Here is a 20,414-nt window from a genome sequence, read left to right on the forward strand (position 1 = left end):
GCTTGTACTCCTAAGGATGTGGTCCAACAGAAGTTCCACAAGGGATCTAGGTAAGGAAAGTAATTTCTTGAAGAGCCTGATCGTGATGTCATAATGGGATGAGATTTTAAAGAAATCCTGGAAAAGAGTGTATTTTGCGAGTGAAAGAAAAGCAAATAATTTGTGGCTGGAAGGCACAGTGATCTCATGGCAATTTTTAAGGCATAGCTCCAAATTCCTTAAATCTCGGTGGGCTTTGTGACTAGTTCCACACAGCATGATGGAAACGATGCTTTGTGACTCTGAGCCAAGATCATAAAAAGTAATGCAGTGGCACCTGGGTGGCTCAGTGGTTGAATGAAGCCTTTGACTCGGGGTGTGATCCTGGGGTCCTGGAATCGAGTTCCACATCTGGCTCCCTACAGGGAGCCTGCTTCTCCCTCTGCCTGTGTCTCTGCCTCTCTTTCTGTCTCTCATGAATAAATAAAATCTTTTTTAAAAAAGTAATGCAGCTTCTGTCCTGTTTACCTAAACACTTGTTCCTGGATGGATGAGCCATCATACCAGAAAATTGACCACTTTGAGGCCACCATGCTAGAGAGGCTCCATGGACACACTCTGGTGAGCATTCTCAGAGCTGAGTTCAGCCTTTCAGCCACCCCAACCAAGGTGCTCAGCAAAAATGACCATGAGGCCTACCTGGAACCTCCAGTCCAGTCCATCTGTCAACTGAATACCAGCAAATGGCTTCTGTCAATGTTATAGGAAACAGAAGAATTCCTTGACTGAGCCCTGCCTAAATTCAAGATTCACAAAATTGTGAGATACAAATAGTTGTCTTAAGAGACACCTGGGACTTTGATCTCAGGGTTTTGAGTTCAAGCCCCATGTTGGATGTAGAGATTACTTAGAAATAAAATATTTTGAAAATTAAATTAAAAAATTAAAAAATAGTTGTTTTAAGCTACTAAAGTTATAGAAGATTTTGGGGAATATAAAAAATAGTGAAAGGGAATAAAGGGGAAAGGAGAAAAAATGAGTGGGAAATATCAGAAAGGGAGACAGAACATGAGAGACTCCTAACTCTGGGAAACGAACTAGTGATGGTGGAAGGGGAGGTGGGCAGGCGGTGGGGGTGACTGGGTGATGGGCACTGAGGGGGGCACTTGATGGGATGAGCACTGGGTGTTATTCTATATGTTGGCAAATTGAACACTAATAAAAAATAAATTTATAAAAAATAAATAAAATAAAATTCTCTATATAGATGGCTAGAACAGAATTTGGCTCTTTGAAAAGTCAATGTGATACGGGGAGAAAGATGGGTGGATTTAAAGGACTATAGCAACCAAAGGCAATAAGTCAGCCCTGACTGGCTTCTGGTTCAAAAAACTAATTTGCAAATGCTTTGGGGACAGCTGGGGAGACTTGAACATGGGCTATTAGACAATATTTTTAGAAAATTATTGTTAATTTTGTTAGATACAATCATGGTATTGTGGTTATGTAGAAAAATGTTGTGATTTCTAAGAGACACTTCCAGAAGTAGTTATGAATCGAGTGTCATTATGATTGCAATTTACCATACAATGCATCAGCAAAATAATCACACACACACTCATACACACACACCCAGAGCAGATATAGCAGAAGGTTAACAATTACTTGAATCTGGGTACTAGGTATATAGTTGGTTGTTCATTATACAATTCTTTTAACTCTTCTGTGTGTGAATATTTTGCAATAAAAAGCCAAGAAAAAAGTATCAAGGAAAATCAACTTATGAATCAAAGTATGTGGCAAAGTGATTAGCACATGTTAAGTATTCAATAAATGTTGGATAAAGCACTTAGGGTAGTGAAATTCATAGAGAAAGCAAGTCAAATGGTGGTGGCCAGGGGCTGAGGGCATGAGGAGGCTGAGGGGGGAAGGGAGAGGAGGGGGCATTAATGTTTAATGGGGACAGAGTTTCAGTTTGAAAAGATAAAAACATTCTGGAACTGGATGGTGGTGATGGATGTACAACAACATGAATGTACTTAATTTCACTGACTGTATTCTGAAAAATGGTAAATTTTATGTTATGTCTCATTTACCACAATTTGAATAAAAAATTTTAATGTTGGATTGGTAAGCAGAATACTGGCCCCTCACAAAACACATCAAGGACCTAGTCCTTGGAAACTGGAAATATATTCCATAGCAAGGGGGAATTAAGGTTGTTGATCAACTGACCTTGAGATGGGGAGATTATGCTGGATGATTTGGGTCAACCCAGTGTAAACACGAGGATCTTTGTAAGTGATGTAGTGAAGCCACAGAGAGACTCAGGGATTTCAAGATGCTGCTCTGTTGGATCTAAAGATGGAGAAGGGGCAATGAACTAAGGAATGCAGGAGCTGGAAACACAAGAAAACAGATTCTACCTTAGAGCCTCCAGAAGTAACAAGGCCACACTTACATCTTGACTTTAACCCTATGAGACCCATTTCAGACTTGTGACCTCCAGAACTGAAACATAACAAACTTGGTGCAGTTGTAAGCTGCTAAATTTGTGGTAGTTATTAATACAAACAGCAAGGACATAATTAGATGAAATTTTAATGTATAACCACATTTGGTCTTTATTACTACGAAGTATTTTAGGCACACCAAAAGGGCATAACTATCTAAGTACCTGTATATCCAAGCTTGCACAATTCGGAAGAAGTAAGCAATTAAAATGCAAATCTGATCACTTTCTCCTTACAACCATCAATGATTCCTATAGCCTGTAGGAGAAAGCTTAAATTTTTGCTTCTAACTGGGCTCCTGCTTGAAGTTGTGGCCGAGTCCTCTGCCTGGCCCTCTAGAAATACTGAATTTCTGGTATTCTTACTCCACAAGCTTATTTGCTTATGCCTCAGTGCCTTTGCCTTTTTAATCTGAACTACCTGGAGAGAGATAGAGAGAGTATCCATGGAAGACAGTGATACCTACCATGTTACAAATAACTATTTGTACCCTGTGGCTGGACCACACATTCCTTAAAGACATAGCTTGATTCATTGGCATATACCATCTGCTCAAGTTTCTCAGTTAAAGCTCCCTCCATATACATGAGAGAAATGTGTAATGAGCCCTTCGTTGTTTCAAAAATACAGCCTGTGAGGGTGACAAAACATGAGAGACACCTAACTCTGGGAAATGAACAAGGGGTAGTGGAAGAGGAAGTGGGCAGAGAGTTGGGGTGACTGGGTGATGGGCAATGAAGGGGGCACTTGGCAGGATGAGCACTGAGTGTTATGCTATATGTTGGCAAATTGAACTCCAATAAAAAAAATTTTTTAAAAAGAAAAAAAAATACAGCCTGGAGAATTGGCTTGAATAAAAAATAGTAATACTATCTGACTATATGAAAAGATCATATGGTACTCTTCTATTTTTGGTAAGTCACTTTTCAGTTGTATAAATTTGATTTCATTTTTTAAAAATATTTGATTTATTTGAGAGAGAGAAAGAGCACAAGAGAGAGTGTGAGTTGGGGGTGGGGTAGAGCGAGAGGAAGAAGCAGACTCCTTACTGAGCAGGGAGCTCAATCCCAGGATTTTGAGATCATGATCCAAGCCGAAGGCAGACGCTTGGCTGACTGAGCCACCTAGGCTCCCCTAAATTTGATATCATTTTAAAGAAGTTTAAACTCATCTTAAAAGTCAGCAACTACTCTGTGAAATAAGTTGATGGCATTTTTTTAAAAAGTTTTATTTATTTATGATAGTCACACAGAGAGAGAGAGAGGCAGAGACACAGGCAGAGAGAGAAGCAGGCTCCATGCACCGGGAGCCCGACGTGGGATTCGATCCCGGGTCTCCAGGATCGCGCCCTGGGCCAAAGGCAGGCGCCAAACCGCTGCACCACCCAGGGATCCCAGTTGATGGCATTTTGATAGGGATTGTATTGAATGTATAGATTGTTCTAGGTAGCATAGACATTTTAATAATATTTGTTCTTCCAACCCATGAGCATGGAATATCTTTCCATTTCTTTGTGTTTTCCTCAATTTCTTGCATAAATGTTCTATAATTTTCTGAGTAAAGATCCATAACCTTTTTGGTTTATTCCTAGGTGTCAAAATACCATCAACTTATTTCACAGAGTTGGAACAAATAATACTAAAATTTGGAACCAGGAAAGGTCCCAAATAGTCAAAGGAATGTTGGAAAAGAAAACCAAAACTGGTGGTATCATAATTCCTGACTTCAAGCTCTATTACAAAGCTGTACTCATCAAGACAGTATGGTAGTGGCACAAAAACAGAAACATAGACTAATGGGACAGAATAAAGAACCCAGAAATGGAACCTCAACTCTATGGTCAACTAATCTTTGACAAAGCAGGAAAGAATATTCAATAGAAAAAAGGCAATCTCTTCAACAAATGGTGTTGGGAAAATTGGACAGCCACATGCAGAAGAATGAAACTGAGCAATTTCCTCACACCATACACAGAAATAGACTCAAAATGAATGAAAAACCTAAATGTGAGACAGGAATTTATCAAAATCCTAGAGGAGAAAACAGGCAGCAAACTTTGTGACCTTGACTGCTTCAACTTCTTACCAGACACATCTCCAAAGGCAAGGGAAACAAAGACAAAAGTGAACTCTTGGGAACTTCATCAAGATAAAAAGCTTTGCACAGCAAAGGAAATGGTCAATGAAACCAAAAAACAGCCAACAGAATGGGAGAAGATGTTTGCAAATAACATATTAGATAAAGGGCTAGTATCCAAAATCTATAGAGAACATATCAAACTCAACATCCAAAGAACAAATAATCCAATAAAGAAATGGGCAAAAGACACAAACAGACATTTCTCCAAAGAAGACCTACAAATGGCCAACAGACACATGAAACAACGCTCATCACTTGGGATCAGGGAAATGCAAATCAAAACCACAATGAGATACCACCTCATACCAATTAGAATGGCTAAAATTAACAATCCAGAAAATGACAAATGTTGGTGAAAAGGAGAACTTTCTTACACTGTTGGTAGGAATGTAAGCTGGTGCAGCCACTCCGGAAAATAGTATGGAGTTTCCTCAAAAAGTTAAAAAAAAAAAAAAAAGTTCAAAATAGAGCTACTTTATGACCCAGCAATTGTACTACTGGGTATTTACTCCAAAGATACAAATGTGGTGATCTGAAGGGGCACCTGCACCCCAATGTTCATAGCAGTAATGTCCACAATAGCCAAACTATGGAAAGAGACCAGATGCCAACTGACAGATGAATAGATAAAGATATGGGATATATATATATATATATATATATATATATATATATATATATAATATACTGTATTTTATATATATATATACTGGAATACTACTCAGCCATTAAAAAAAAGAAATCTTGCTATTTGCAATGATGTGGTTGGAACTAGAGGATATCATGCTAAGCAAAATAAGTCAATCAGAGAAAGACAATTATCACATGATCTCACTCATATGTCGAATTTAAGAAACAAAAGAGGATCATGGGGAAGAGAGGAAAAAATAAAACAAGACAAAATCAGAGAGGGAGACAAACCATAAGAGACTCTTAATCTGGAAATAAACTGAGGGTTGCTGGAGGAGAGAGGTGTGGTGGGATTGGGTAACTGGGTGATGGGTATTAAGGAGAGCGGGTGATGGGTATTAAGGAGAGCATGTGATGGAATGAACACTGGGTGTTATATAAGACTGATAAATCACTGAACTCTACCTCTGAAACCAATAATACATTTTATGTTAATTATTTGAATTTAAATAAAATTTAAAAATATATAAAAGTAAATAAAAATTTTTAAAAATCAGCTACTACGATAACAAAATCCTTTTTTAACCTATTGGATTGGCAAAATTTTTAAAAATTTGAGAAGACACTGTGTTGAATATGACTGTAAATTGGTTCAACCTCTTTGGAAGATAATTCAGCCACTATCAAGATATAAAGTGAACATACTTTTTGATACAATAGTTCTATTTCTAGGTCTTTTTCCTCTAATTTCTTGTTCATGTGTGAAAAGATATGTGCAGGTATATTTATTGAATATTGTTCCTATTAGCAAAAGATTAGAATCAAATAAAAGCCTACTGATAGGACACTGGTAAAATAAATTAAGGCAATTTTACTATGGATACTACGAAACCATTAAAAAGAATGAGGCAGATTCATATTACTGATTGATAGGACATCTAAGTTATATTCTTTTTAAAAAATCATGATAATTTAAAAAAAGATTTTATTTATTTATTTGACAGAGGGACAGAGCCAGAGAATCCAAGCAGCAGGGGAGGGCCAGAGGGAGAAGGAGAAGCAGACTCCCTGCTGAGCAAAGAGTCTGATGCAGGGTTCCATCCCAGGACTCAGATCATGACCTGAGCCAAAGGCAGACTCTTAATGGACTGAGCCACCCAGTGGCCCAACCATCAGTAATTTTATTGATAGAGATAATGCTAATTGACAAAGAATGCAAGCCAAAGGTATACTTCTGAAACTATTAACTTCAAATTTTATTTATTCAGCACTAATTCTAGGTAAGAGATTAAGTAAAGTTAGTGATAATAGTCATATGATGCAGGAATCAAATGCAGAGTGAATGGGTGACGGGCACTGGGTGTTATTCTGTATGTTAGTAAATTGAACACCAATAAAAAAATTTAAAAAAAAAAAAAGGAATCAAATGCAGTGTGCATAATGCTCTTTTTTTTTTTTTTTTTGCATAATGCTCCTGATAGCATGAAAGGAATTAAGAAATTCTTTGAAGAAAACCAGTGATAATGTTTATCAAACACTGGTTACTGATACTAAAGATTTGCAGAACCTCTTGATTTTGACACCAACTTTTCCCCCATCAAAAAAAAAAAAAAAGTAAAAAAGAAAAAGAAGCTCCTCAACTGAAAAATCTCATGACCTGAAAGTTATGTTCTTTAGTGAAGCAACAACAATGACAACACTGGGAGAAGGCAAGAAAAAGAAATAGAAGACATACAGCTTAGAAAGGAAGAAATAGAACTACCTTGTGCAGAAAAAGTAATGACAAACACCAAATACAGGCAAGGATGCAAGGAAACTGGGTTGTCAGTGGGAATGCAAAGTGGTTAAAATGGAAGTTTTCCAATTTCTTATAAAAATTAAACATATAATTACCATATGGCCCAGCAATTATACTCTTGGGCATTTACCCAAAAGAAATGCAAACTTCTGTTGACACCAAAACTTATACATGAACATTCGTAGCGGCTTGATTCATAAGAGCCCCACACTGAAAACAACCCAGATATCTTCCAACAGGCTAATAGATAAATAAACTGTGGTGTATCCATATTGGGGGAGACTGCCCAGCAATAGAATAGGAACAAACAGGGGCACGTGCTTAAGCATCCCTCTCAATTTTGTCTCAGGTCATGATCTCAGGGTCGTAAGATTGAACCCCATATCGGGCTTCATGCTAGGCATGGACTCTGCTTGTTCCTCTCCCTCTGCTCCTCCCCCTGCTCTCTCTCACTCTCATAAATAAATAAATAAATAAATAAATAAAATCTTAAAACAACAACAACAACAAAAGGAATGAACTGCTGAGACATGTAACAGTTTAGATGAATCTCCAGGAAATTGTGCTTAGGAAAAAAGAACCAATACCAAAAGGTTACTTACCATATGCTTCCAGTTTTTTTTTTTTTTAAGATTTTATATTTATTCATGAGAGACACACAGAGAGAGGCAGAGACACAGGCAGAGGGAGAAGCAGGCTCCATGCAGGGAGCCCGATTCCAGACTCGATCCCAGGATCTGGGATCACACCCTGAGCCAAAGGCAGAGCCACCCAGGCGTCCCTAAAAATTTTTTTAAATTAAAATTAAGGCAAGATAGGACAAAATTTTAGAAATGCCAGGGGTTCAGGATGAGGAAGGGGCTGGGAGGCAGTCAGGTATGGTGATAAGTGGCCCCAGGAGAGATGCTTGTGGTGATGCAGATATTTTATGTCTTGATTGTGGTGGGAATACAGGAACCTGCACAGGCGATAAAATAGTTCAGAGATAAATACACATAAGGGAGTACAAGGAAAAGGGGGGAATCTGAACTATGTGGCTGGAATGTATCGATATCAACATCTTGGTCGTGATAGTGTAGAACAGTTTTGCAAGATGTTACCATCGAGGAGAATTGGATAAAGAGTATGTTGATCTCTCTGCACTATTTCTTATAATTGCATGTACATCTACAATTATCTTTAAAAAGCTCGATTTTAAAAAAGCAAGATGCAGGACAAAATGTAGAACATGCTACCATTTTTGTAAAACGGGGGCTCTCAATTTATAGGTATGCTTATCTTTGCATAGACTATTTCTGGAAAGATATTCATCAAGATGGTAACTGGTCTCCTCTAGGAAGGAGAAATGGGGTCAGAGGGCCAGGGGAGAGGGGAGACTTACTTTTCACTTTTCACTTTTCATAATCTTTTGCACAGTTGGACATTTTAAACTTGTGCATGTCTTGAGGAACCTGGGTGGCTCAGTAGTTGTGCGTAGTTGCGTGTTTGCCTTCAGCTCAGGGCGTGATCCCCGGGTCCTGGGATCCACTACTGCATCACGCTCCCTGCAAGGAGCCTGCTTCTCCCTCTGCCTATGTTTCTGCCTCTCTCTCGCTCTCTCTGTCTCTTTTGAATAAATAAATAAAATCTTTTAAAAAAACTTTTGCGTGTCTTACTTTTACATTAAAAACTCTAAGAAATTAAAAAATAAAGCACGTTTGAATATTAAGTATATATTTTTGTAGTGAAAGCCAAAGATGAGCACTTATAAGCCACCACTTTACGTATGATAAGGATACTATGCCCCTTTTAATGGGGGAATCAGGACTTTTACTGGGAGAAGGGAAACAACTTCTGGGAAAGCTCCAGCAGCATGTACCCCTGCCAGAGGCCACTTGTATCTCCTAATTTATAAATTCTGGGTGAGAGAGTTGTCCCTGCACCCCTTATACTGACAAAAGCATTTGCCAACATTCTGCTGCTGGCTATACAGACAGTACTGTGACTCCACTTTTAAGCCCCCATGGTTCAGTCCCAGGGGAAGCTTTTATCCTCTGAAATATCATTACACATAATTTAACATTTAAAATCAATCATCAGTCCCAGGTACGTAGGTGTTCTTATGTATTAACATTCTGAGTTGGAAGGTGTGCTGGAGGTAAAGATGGCCCACGCTTCCAACAGTAACCAGGAACAGCCCTTGATGATTCTGATCCTTGTAGGGAAGTTACTTGTGGCTGTTTGATCTTTAGAAAGGGACTCAGGTGCTCATCACTCACTTTACCATGGTCAACACCATATCAGCATTACTGAGTCCTTTTGAATTCTTTTTACCACTGATTGTGTTCACCTAATATTTGTTGGTGAATCTTTTTTTTTTAGTAGGTAAAGATTTTTATTTAGCAAAAATAGAAAAATTAGCTGAATAGTCTGTAAAAAATACACTAAAAAAATCCTGCATCCCACACTACCAATAGACAAAAGCCAGTATCTCACAGTTGAAATTTAAAATGCGAGATTTAAGGTACAACTAGTATGATTTGATTCCGTGATGAGTGGATCAAGTACTTATTTCTTTAAAATGTCTCTTTCCCTTCTGCCACCTCCAATGCCATCAACGACCTAAAATATTTCAGACCTGAAAGATGCTCAAATCTGTCAGTGTTTAACAATTGGGAAACCCATGCAAATAGAACATGACACCTCCCCAAAACCTACTGTTCCTATTCCTACCACACAACAAGTCACGTTACAGACCCTGACAAACAGAGGCAGTGTTGGTTAGACTGACAGTAATACCAAAGAACATGTTTAATGCCAGAAACTGAGCATTCAGTTTTTACACTGCACAACCAATGCAGTGTGAAAGAAATATATAGAAAAAGGATGCCTTTGGCAGCTATGTGTTTAAGAAACAATACACAAAAGCACAAAGGAAGAAACAGATCTTGGGTTTACTGAAAATGCATGATTGCAATAAAGTTTCTTATTAATGGAAAATGCTCTTAGCTTTATAAGAGTTAGGTCTTTGAAGAGCTTCGTTTGTCAATAAGGCCAGGTTTATGCAAAACTGAATCCTGTCGTGTGAATGTGTGAGAGAGAGTGATCTTCAGTGTCCCCTTTGGACATGGATTCTGTCACTGAGACCTGGACAGTCCACTGGAGGCCTCTGAGAGCTACCTCTCTTTAGTCTGCTCTGTCCTCTAGTCTTCCGAGGCTGTGTGGGAGGGGCCACCTTTCCTGGAGCACAAGGTGATGCTCTCACTTGCTCATGCTGAGGTCCTGGCTTCCAGTGTGTTTGCTGGGTTCCTGTCTACAGTGGGTTCATGTCCCAGTTTGTCCTGGCCTGAGGGGTTTCTTGGGGCACAGAACTTATAGTGGTAAAACTAAGCACTAAAGATGAAAGACTTAGGACATAAGACTGAAGGGACGCCTGGGTGGCTCAGTGGTTGAGCATCTGCCTTTGGCACAGGGTGTGATCCTGGGGTCCTGGGATCGAGTCCTGCATCGGGCTCCCTGCAGGGATCCTGCTTCTCCCTCTGCTGTGTCTCTGCCTCTCTCTCTGTGTGTCTCTCATGAATACATAAATAAAACCTTTATTAAAAAAAGAACTTAAGATTGGGAACTGTAAAACTCCTAGATGAAAACATGAGGGAAAGCTTCATGACATTGGTTTTGGCAATGATTTCATGATAGGACACCAAAAATCCAGGCAACAAAAGCAAAAAGAGACAAGTGGGACTGTATCAAACTAAAAGATTTTGCACAGCAAAGGAAACAATCAACAGAAAGAAATGGCAACCCGTGAAATGGGAGAAAATATTTGCAAACCACATGAACACAACGGGGATATCACACCACCCCTGTTAGAATGGCTGTTACCAAAAGGTAACAAGTGTTGGCAAGGATGCTGGAAAATTGGAACCTCGTACACTGTTGGCTGGAGTGCAAAATGGTGCAGCTGCTATGGAAAACAGTATAGAGTTTCCTCAAAAAATGAAAAATAGAATTACCATATGATCCAGCAATTCCACTGCTGGGTATATATCCAAAGAATTTAAATCAGGGTCTTGAGGAGATAATCTGTAATCCTATGCTCATTGCAGCATTATTCATAATAGCCAAGATGTGGAAACAACCGAAATGTCCATCAACAGATAAATATACAAAGAAAGTGAGGTATATACTTGCAAAGGAATATTATTCAGCCTTTAAAAAAGGAAGAAACTCCTACAATTTGCAACACATGGGTGGACCTGGAAAACCTTATTCTAAGTGAAATAAGTCACCACAAGACAAATACTACATGATTCCATCTACATGAGTATATAAAAGAATCAAACTTATAGAAGCAGAAAATAGAAGGGTGGTTGTCAGGGAGTAGGTGGATGGGGATATGGGAAGTTGTTATTCAGTAGGTATAAAGTTACAATTTTACAAGATGAGTAAGTTCTAGAGACAAACTGTACAACATGATGCCTATGGTTAACAGTGGGGTGTTATGCCCTTATAAAGTCAAGAGGGTGGATCTCATGTTGAATATTCTTAACACACAGGTACACATATAAACACACATACATAAAAGCAAGAGGACACAAGGAAACTTTTCGAGGTGACAGATACATTTATTTCCTTTATTGTGCTGGTGCTGATATCATAGAAGTTATTCTAACTCATTAAAATGTCTACATTAAATACATATGATTTTTTGTATATCAATTATACGTCAATAAAGCTATGAAAAAAAGGGGCACCTGGTTGGCTCAGTCAGAGGAGTGTGTGATTCTTGATCTCGGGGTCGTGAGTTTGAACCCCAAATGGTGTATAGAGACTACTTACCTAAATAAAACTTAAAGAAAAAGCCATAAAAAGAAGATACGATATATAATTTTATGAACGCTCTTTGGTCAGTGTCCTGCAGCAGTTCTGTATAATCTTTTTTTTTTTTTTAGTTCTGTATAATCTTGATGCTTTTGATATGGAAATTTGTTTAATGAAATCTTCAGTCGCTATTTTAATATTAAAATATTAGAGTTTCTTTTTTTAAAAGATTTTTATTTATTTATAGAACAAAGAGAGAGAGAGCACAAACAGGGGCAGAAAGAGAAGCAGGCTCCCTGCTGAGGACCCTGGGATCATGACCCAAGCCGAAAGCAGACGCTTAACTGACTGAGCCACCCAGGTGCCTCCTAAAATATTAGAGTTTCTTTTAAAAAAGAATCAGTCCCATTGACAATAGCCAAAAGGTAGACGCAACCCAAGTATCCACCAACAAATAAATGGTTCAGCGAAATGTAATACGTCCATAGAATGTAACACTTCCGCCTTCAAAAGAAATGAAATTCTGACACCTGTTACAATATGGATGAACCTTGAGGACATCATTCTGAATGAAACAAGCCAGACACAAAAGAACATATATGGTATGATCCACTTTCATGTGGTACCTACAATAGTCAGATTTAGAGAGATGGAAAGTAGAATGGTGATTCCCAGGGGCTTGGGGACTGAGGAGTTGAGTTTCTATTAGGGAAGATGGAAATGTTCTGGAGATGGTTGGTAGTGATGGTTGCACAACCATGTACCATAGTATCTTACCATAGTACCAATGCCATAGTATCACTTACTATACATACTATATACAGATTGTACTTAACGCCACTATACACTCAAACTGGTTAAAATAATAAATTCTCGATGTTAATATTCTACAACAAAATGTATAAAGTGTTGTCAATTTGATTATTGACACATATAATATGTTTACAAATAAACTGTGGTGTTGATCAAAAAAAAATAATAATAAATTCTCTTATATGTTTTATCACTGTAAAACCTTTTTTAGTTAAAAAAAAGAAAACTGAGCCACTGCTAGACAAACTGGGACAGTGGGCCATCCCCGTCTTGCACCTTTGTATTCTTCCCTTCCACCCGTCTGTCATATGGCAAATGTATTTTGATTCACCTGCTCACTCGAACCATGATCCCATCGGTGGAAGATTCCCTGGCTTCAGCCTCTGTTGTTCAAAAGGGCAGGTTCTGAAGAATCAGATCCCATTTTCGCTCCAGCCCTGGATATAGGTGATTAGATGGGTTGACCCTTGGTCCAAACAGAGCATGACTCCTGATGTGGCTAGAAAAGATGATTTGTACCAGTCAGATCTGTCCCTTGACTATTTGTACTAATTGGCACAAAGTACAGATGCAATTGGCACCAGACTCTGGAATGAGAAATAGAGAAACAGAGTGAAACACAGAAGGGTCTGAGGGACTCTTCCTTGAAGCTTGCCGATTCAGCCTTCTTTGGATTGCAAGAAGACTTTATTCTCATGATAGCCTTTCACTTGAGCTACTTGGACAGGATTTCCTCCCCCAACTCCCCAAAAGTGGTGGTACTCACTGAGAAGCCTTTTGTGCACTTCTGTAGTTAGAATCACTTGATAAAATTGGATTTTATCTGAATAATTATAATAAAAATAAGCTGGGAAAATCACATAGCCTAGAGCAGTAGTTTTCAACAGGAGGTGATTTTGCTTCCCAGGGGATATTTGTTAATCTTGAGAGACATTTCTGGTTGTCAGAACAGAAGGGAGAAGGTAGGTAGGTGTTACTGGCTTCTAGTGGGTGCAGGCCAGGATCTGCTAAAGATCCTACAATGCACATGACAGTGGTCCACAACAATGCATTATCTGTCTCAAAATGTCAATAGTGATGACTTTGAAAACTCCGCTAAAGAGGATTGGAGCCTTCAAAATATATGCCCAAGAATTTATTCAGATCCTGGGGCACCTGGGTGGCTCAATCGGTTAAGCATCTGTCTTAGACTCAGGTCATGATCTCAGGGTCCTGGGGAAGAGCCCCATGTTGGGTTCCCTGCTCAGCTGGGAGCCTGCTTCTCCCTCTGCCTGCCACTCCCCCTGCTTGTGCTCATTCTCTTGCGCTCTCTCTTTCTCTGTCATATCTATCATCTATCATCTATCTATCATCTATCTATCTATCTATCTATCTATCTATCTATCTATCTATCTATCTACCTATCTTCTATCATCTATCTATCCTTAAAAAAAGAATTAATTCAGATCCTAATATACTAACATTAAATCATTTAAAAGCATTTCCAACCACCAAGACAGAGGCAATGGAGGACACAAGCTGTTTTTGTTTGTTCAGAATCTATTCACTTGCAGTAATCCCTCCTCACCTCAGTCCTCACTCTCCGCTCTCGGGTCCTGTGGATTCTGTGAGGTTGACCTGAATGGTCATGGATCTCAGGCTAGCCAATCAGAAAATTGATACCTTTTTCAAAAGTGATCAGGGGGGATCCCTGGGTGGTGCAGCGGTTTAGCGCCTGCCTTTGGCCCAGGGCGCGATCCTGGAGACCCGGGATCGAATCCCATGTCAGGCTCCCAGTGCATGGAGCCTGCTTCTCCCTCTGCCTGTGTCTCTGCCTCTCTCTCTCTGTGTGACTATCATAAATAAATAAAAATTAAAAACAAAACAAAACAAAACAAAAAACAAAAGTGATCAGGGTAAAGAGATGTGTTTGTGACCAAACCAGACCAATTCTGGCACCAAGAGCATTGTCTTCTAGTGGGGGATGCTGTGAAGGTAACTGAACTGCTGGCCACCTAGAAGGGAGCACCTGCCTAGCCTGGGAGCCCACAGAGACAAGTGAGCAGTGAGAGGGGGTGAGGCTTGGTTCTCTTGAAGGCAGTAGATCTAGTGATACCAGAGCCATGCCCTGCAGTTTTCTTTTTTTTTTTTTTTAATGCCCTGCAGTTTTCAGTGCTATGAGCTGGTACAATACAATTTTGACTTATGCTACTTGAAGTTGGGTTTCTGTCACTTGATAGAGAGAGACAGAGAAGCTCAAATAATATCTCAGTCATTGGTTTAGCAAAGCATAGGAAAGATGTTCCTAGGATGACATGTAGAGTGTATGTGTGAGTGTATGTGTGTATACAATTGTATATAATATACATCTTGGTGCTGAGTCCTGCATACACATGGCCTCATTTGATGGGCAACAAAACCCTCTGTGTTGATACTATTACTCTTCTCATTCTACAAATCAGGAATTTGTTCATGACCTCACAGCTCATAAGAGGTTGACTTGGGATTCAGACTCCAGGTCGGTTGGGTCCCACTGCTGTGGTCTTCACCATTATTCCACACTGCCACCTAGTTACTTAGAAATATTAATTACTTGAGCCAGGAATAAAAATGTTCTATGGAATCGAATCAATACATTTCTTTTTTTTTTTTTGAATCAATACATTTCTGAGAGACATTTTGTCCTACATAGGCTTAGATATGAAGAAAGTTACAACTTTTGTATATCTATGGATTGGCATTCATAATCTCAAGGCATTTTCTTTCTTTTTTTTAAAGATTTTATTTATTCATGAGAGACAAAGAGAAAGAGGCAGAGACACAGGCAGAAGGAGAAGCAGGCTCCCTGCGGGGTGCCCAATGTGGAACTCAACCCCAGGACCCCAGGATTATGACCTGAACCGAAGGGAGATGCTCAACCACTGAGCCACCCAGGTGCCCCCTCAAGGCATTTTCAAATTAAATACAGGCTCCCAAAGTTTCCACAAAAGGAAATGTAACTTCCATAGTTCTGGTCTGGTCTGCCAGCTGTATACCACGATGCAAGCTTTTAAATCACTGTTTGATAATGCATAGGCGATGCTTAGTAATATATGGTGTCACGTGGCTTTGTGTCTGCATTTCTGAGTCATGGCCAGGTACCCATTACAGTCAAGTGACATAAGCTCTAATGGGGTCTGACTCACTTCTGTAAGCTCATTAAGTTGACAATTTGATTTTATAAAATTGAGGAGGACTGTCCAAACTCTGATTTTTTCATATTTATATATAATCATAATAGGAGTTTAAAATTATCCCTATAACCTCAGGTGACTCGGTTTAGTCATTGCTTAATTGCTCTCCTTTCATCTGGAGTGAAACCTTTCAAAAGTGTAGTATACCCTGCTGTGCCCATCATTTTCTCCCCAGCTACATTTTTTTTAGCTTTACAAATATTTTAAATTTTTTTTCTTTTTTTTTAATTTTTATTTATTTATGATAGTCAGAGAGAGAGAGAGAGAGGCAGAGACATAGGCAGAGGGAGAAGCAGGCTCCATGCACCGAGAGCCTGATGTGGGATTCGATCCCGGGTCTCCAGGATCGCGCCCTGGGCCAAAGGCAGGCGCCAAACCGCTGTGCCACCCAGGGATCCCTAAATTTTTTTTCTTAAATTCAATTTAGTTAACATAGAGTGTATTATTAGTTTGAGGGGTAGAGTTTAGTGATTCATCAGTTGCATCTAACACCGAGTGCTCATCACAGCAAGTACCTTCCTTAATGCCCATCACCCAGTTACCCCATCCCCCTCACCCACTTTCCCTCCAGCAGCTCTGTTTGTTTCCCAGAGTTTAGAGTCTCTTGTGGTTTGGCTTCCTCTCTGTTTTTATCTTACTTTTCCTGCCCTTCCCCTATGTTCATCAGCTTTGTTTCTTAAATTCCATTGAGTCATTTCTCTACCCTTTACAGCCTGGCTCTCTGGCTTTTGTCCCCTCCATGTCACTGAACTTACCCATGATCTCCTAGACCCAATGGACCCTTTTCAGATCTTACCTGGCTTTGGCTTCTCTGCAGCATACTATTTGCCATTCCACTCTTCTTGACATATTCTCTCCTCTTGCATTTCAAGATAGCATGCTCCCTTGATACATCTCTTGCCTTTCAGCACTAATTTTTAGTCTCTCTTGCTGGCTTCATTTCTTACCCTCCTCTCTTTCCATAGTCCTTACTCCCCTTTTCCTTTCTAGTCTAATAACCATCTTCCATAAATACCTACCACCCTACTGCCCCAGAAATCTTCCTATTATAACTTGACTAAATCTTGGGGTCTCTACTGCCCATCTCAGCTTGGCATGGCATTCAAAGAAACACACCCCAGTGAACAAAGGAAATTAAAAATACTTCCAATGTTCTCTTCTACATCTTAAAGAACATCATAAAGAACGTCTTATGTTTAATCCTAGACACTACCTCCCCAAATCTTCTTTCCCTATTTTGCAGACATTTAAAGAATAAGGTAAATTTATACGCACTAGCCTGGAAAGCTAAAATGATTAGTACACTCTTAAGTTAAAACAAAACAAAACAAAACAAAACAAAAAAACCCACAAGTTATGGAAAAAAATGTAGACTACAATTCCATCTATGTTTACAGAAGGTATATGTGAGTATATTATAGGGAAAGTTCAGCATGAAATACACAGAACAATTAGTAGGTGGTGACTTCAGGGCAAGGTGATGGTAGAGGGAGGGAGTAAGATAAGAGTGGAGGGTTTTTGTATGCACACACAGGTAATATGGATCATTTAAACTATTTTTTAAAAATTCTCTGAGAGACTAGAAGCTTTCCCACTAAGATCCAGAATGAGGAAAGGATGCCCCCCTCCCGTCACTTCTTTTCAGCATTATATCCTAGTTAATACAATAAGACTAGAAGAATAATTAAAAGAGAAGAAAGAAATAAAACTGTCTCCATTTGCAGATGACATGATTGTTTATGTAGAAAATCTGAAATAGTCCAAAAAAACCCTCCTGGAACTAATAAGAAAATTACAGGTTACAGGTTACAAAGCTAATATACAAAAGCCAATTACTTTCCTCAGTTACTTTCCATTCATATCAGCAATGAACAAATGGAATTCAAAACTAAAAACAGTACCATTCACATTGCCAACTCCAAAATTTAAATATTTAGGTATAAATCAAGCAAAATATTTACAGGATCAATACACGAAAAACTACAAAACTGTGATGGAAAGAATCGAAGAACTAAATCAATGGAGAGATATTCCATATTCATGGATAAAAAGACTCAATATTGTCAAGATGTCAGTTATTCCCAACTTGATCTACAGATGTAATGTAACCCCAATTAAAATCCGAGCAATTTATTTTCTGGTTATTGACAAACTGATTCTAAAGTTTTTATGGAGAGGCAAAGGACCCAGAATGGCAAACACAATATTGAAGGAGAGGAACAAAGTCAGAGGGCTGACACTACCTGATTTCAAGACCTACTATAAATCTATAGTAATAAAAACAGTGGATATTGGCAAAAGAATAGACAGATCAATGGAACAGAATAGGGAGGCCAGAAATAGACCCACATAAATATATTCAATCAATCTTTGACAAAGGAGCAAAGACAATACAATGGAGCAAAGGCAGCCTTTTCAACGAATGGTGCTGGAACAAGTAGACATCCATATGTAAAAAATATGAATTGAGACACAGACCTTACATCCTTGACAAAAATTAACTCAAAATGGGTGCATTTATGTCAAATACATAACTATAAAACTCCTAGCAGATAGGATAGGAGAAAACCTAGATGACCTTGGGTATGGTGATGATGTTTTAGGATACCACAGCAAAGGCATTATCCATGAAACAGAGAATTGATCAGCTGGACTTCATTTTAAAAACTTCTGCTCTGGGATCCCTGGGTGGCGCAGCAGTTTGGCGCCTGCCTTTGGCCCAGGGCACGATCCTGGAGACCCGGGATCGAATCCCACGTCGGGCTCCTGGTGCATGGAGCCTGTTTCTCCCTCTGCCTTTGTCTCTGCCTCTCTCTCTCTCTCTCTCTCTGTGTGTGACTATCATAAATAAATAAAAAATTAAAAAAAAAAGACTTCTGCTCTGTAAAAAACATAGAATTAGAAGACAAGCCCCAGACTGGGAGAAATTATCTTCAAAAGACAAGACTGGTGTCCAAAATACATAAAGAACTCTTAAAGCTGGGCAGCCCGGGTCGCTCAGCAGTTTAGTGCTGCCTTCAAGCCCAGGGCCTGATCCTGGAGACCCGGGATCGAATCCCATGTCAGGCTCCTTGCATGGAGCCTGCTTCTCCCTCTGCCTGTGTCTCTGCCTCTCTCTCTCTCTCATGAATAAATAAAATCTTTTTAAAAAACGAACTCTTAAAGCTAAACAATAAAACAAATAACCCAATTTAAAAATAGGCCAAAGATCTGACATCTCACTAAAGAAAATATACAAATTTTAAAGAAGCACATGAAAAGATGCTCAACATCATACACCATCAAAAAACGCAAATTAAAGTAACAATGAGATACCACTACACATCTATTAGAATGACCAAAATGAAAACCACAAATACCGTCAAATGCTGGCAAGGATGTGGAATAATAGGAACTCTCATTCACTGCTGGTGGGAATACAAAATGGTACAGCTACATTGGATGACAGTTTCTTACAAGACTTAAAATACTCTTACCATATGATCCAGCAATTGCATTCTTTGGTATTTACCCAAAAGAGCTGAAAACGTACGTCCACACAAAAACCTGCATACAAGTCTTTATAGCAGCTTTATTCATAACTGCTAAAAGCATGGAAGCAACCAAGAAGTCTTTCAGTAGGGGAATGGATAAACTATGGTACATCCAGACAATAGAATATTATTCAGTGCTAAAAAGAAATGGGTTATCAAATCATAAGAAGGCATAGAGGAACTTTAAATGCATATTACTAAGTGTGAGAAGCTAATCTGAAAGGCTGCATACTAATAACTCCAACTATAAGACATTCTAGAAAAGGCAAAACTATGGAGACAATGAAAGGATCAGTGGTTCCTGGGGGTTCCAGGAAAGGAAGGATGAATAGGCAGAGGAGTTCTAGGGCAGTGAAACTGCTCTGTAGGATAGTGTAATGATTAATTCATATCATTGTACATTTTTGCAAACCCATAAGATGTACAACATCAGGAATGAACCCTAATGTAAACTATGGTGATAATGAGGTGCTAGTGTTGGTTGATTAGTGGTAATAAACATACCACTCTGATGGGGGATTTTGATAGTTGGGGAGGCCATGCAGTGTGTCCGGGCAAGTGGTATGGGAATTATCTGGACCTTCCATTTGATTTTGCTGTGAACCTAAAATTGTTCTCTTTAAAAAAAAATATTTATTTGAGAGAAAGAGAGAGCATGAGCAGTAGGGGCAGAGGGAGAGGGAGAGGGAGACAGAATCCTAAGCAGATTCTGCACTGAGCATGGAGCCCAACATGGAGCTGATCCCACAACCCCAGTTGAAACCAGGAATCAGACTCTCAACTGACTGTACCACCCAGGTGCCCCAAGTGTAAAACTGTTGTAAAAAAATGAAATTAAAAAATCTCTGTGTACCATTCATATTGTTATCTACCTCCCTCACCCCCAACACACACACTCTTTTCCCCTTTTTCTGCCTCTATTCTTTTGGTCTTTGTAAGTAAATTGCACATCTGTAGACCTCAGCACCGGAGCATTCATCCCAGAATGGGAAGGGAA

The 20,414-nt window shown here is 39.1% G+C and overlaps 1 protein-coding gene across 4 annotated transcripts in view; it reads right to left on the reverse strand.

Annotated features, from left to right (window-relative positions):
• CFAP263 (cilia and flagella associated protein 263) overlaps nt 1-20,414 on the reverse strand; it is a 110,692-nt gene that overhangs the window by 2,991 nt on the left and 87,287 nt on the right. For 2 of the 4 annotated variants that reach the window (XR_013380118.1, XR_013380115.1), the window contains 2 exons: nt 13,004-13,171; nt 2,262-2,378 (listed from right to left, as the gene is read on the reverse strand). The gene's annotated coding sequence lies outside the window, so the exon portion shown is untranslated. Of the gene's footprint in view, nt 1-2,261; nt 2,379-13,003; nt 13,172-20,414 lie in introns of those variants that run through there. The other 2 variants (XR_013380116.1, XR_013380117.1) reach the window with 2 other exon arrangements.

This window comes from Canis aureus, chromosome 5 (assembly GCF_053574225.1).
Source record: "Canis aureus isolate CA01 chromosome 5, VMU_Caureus_v.1.0, whole genome shotgun sequence".
NCBI lineage: Eukaryota > Metazoa > Chordata > Mammalia > Carnivora > Canidae > Canis > Canis aureus.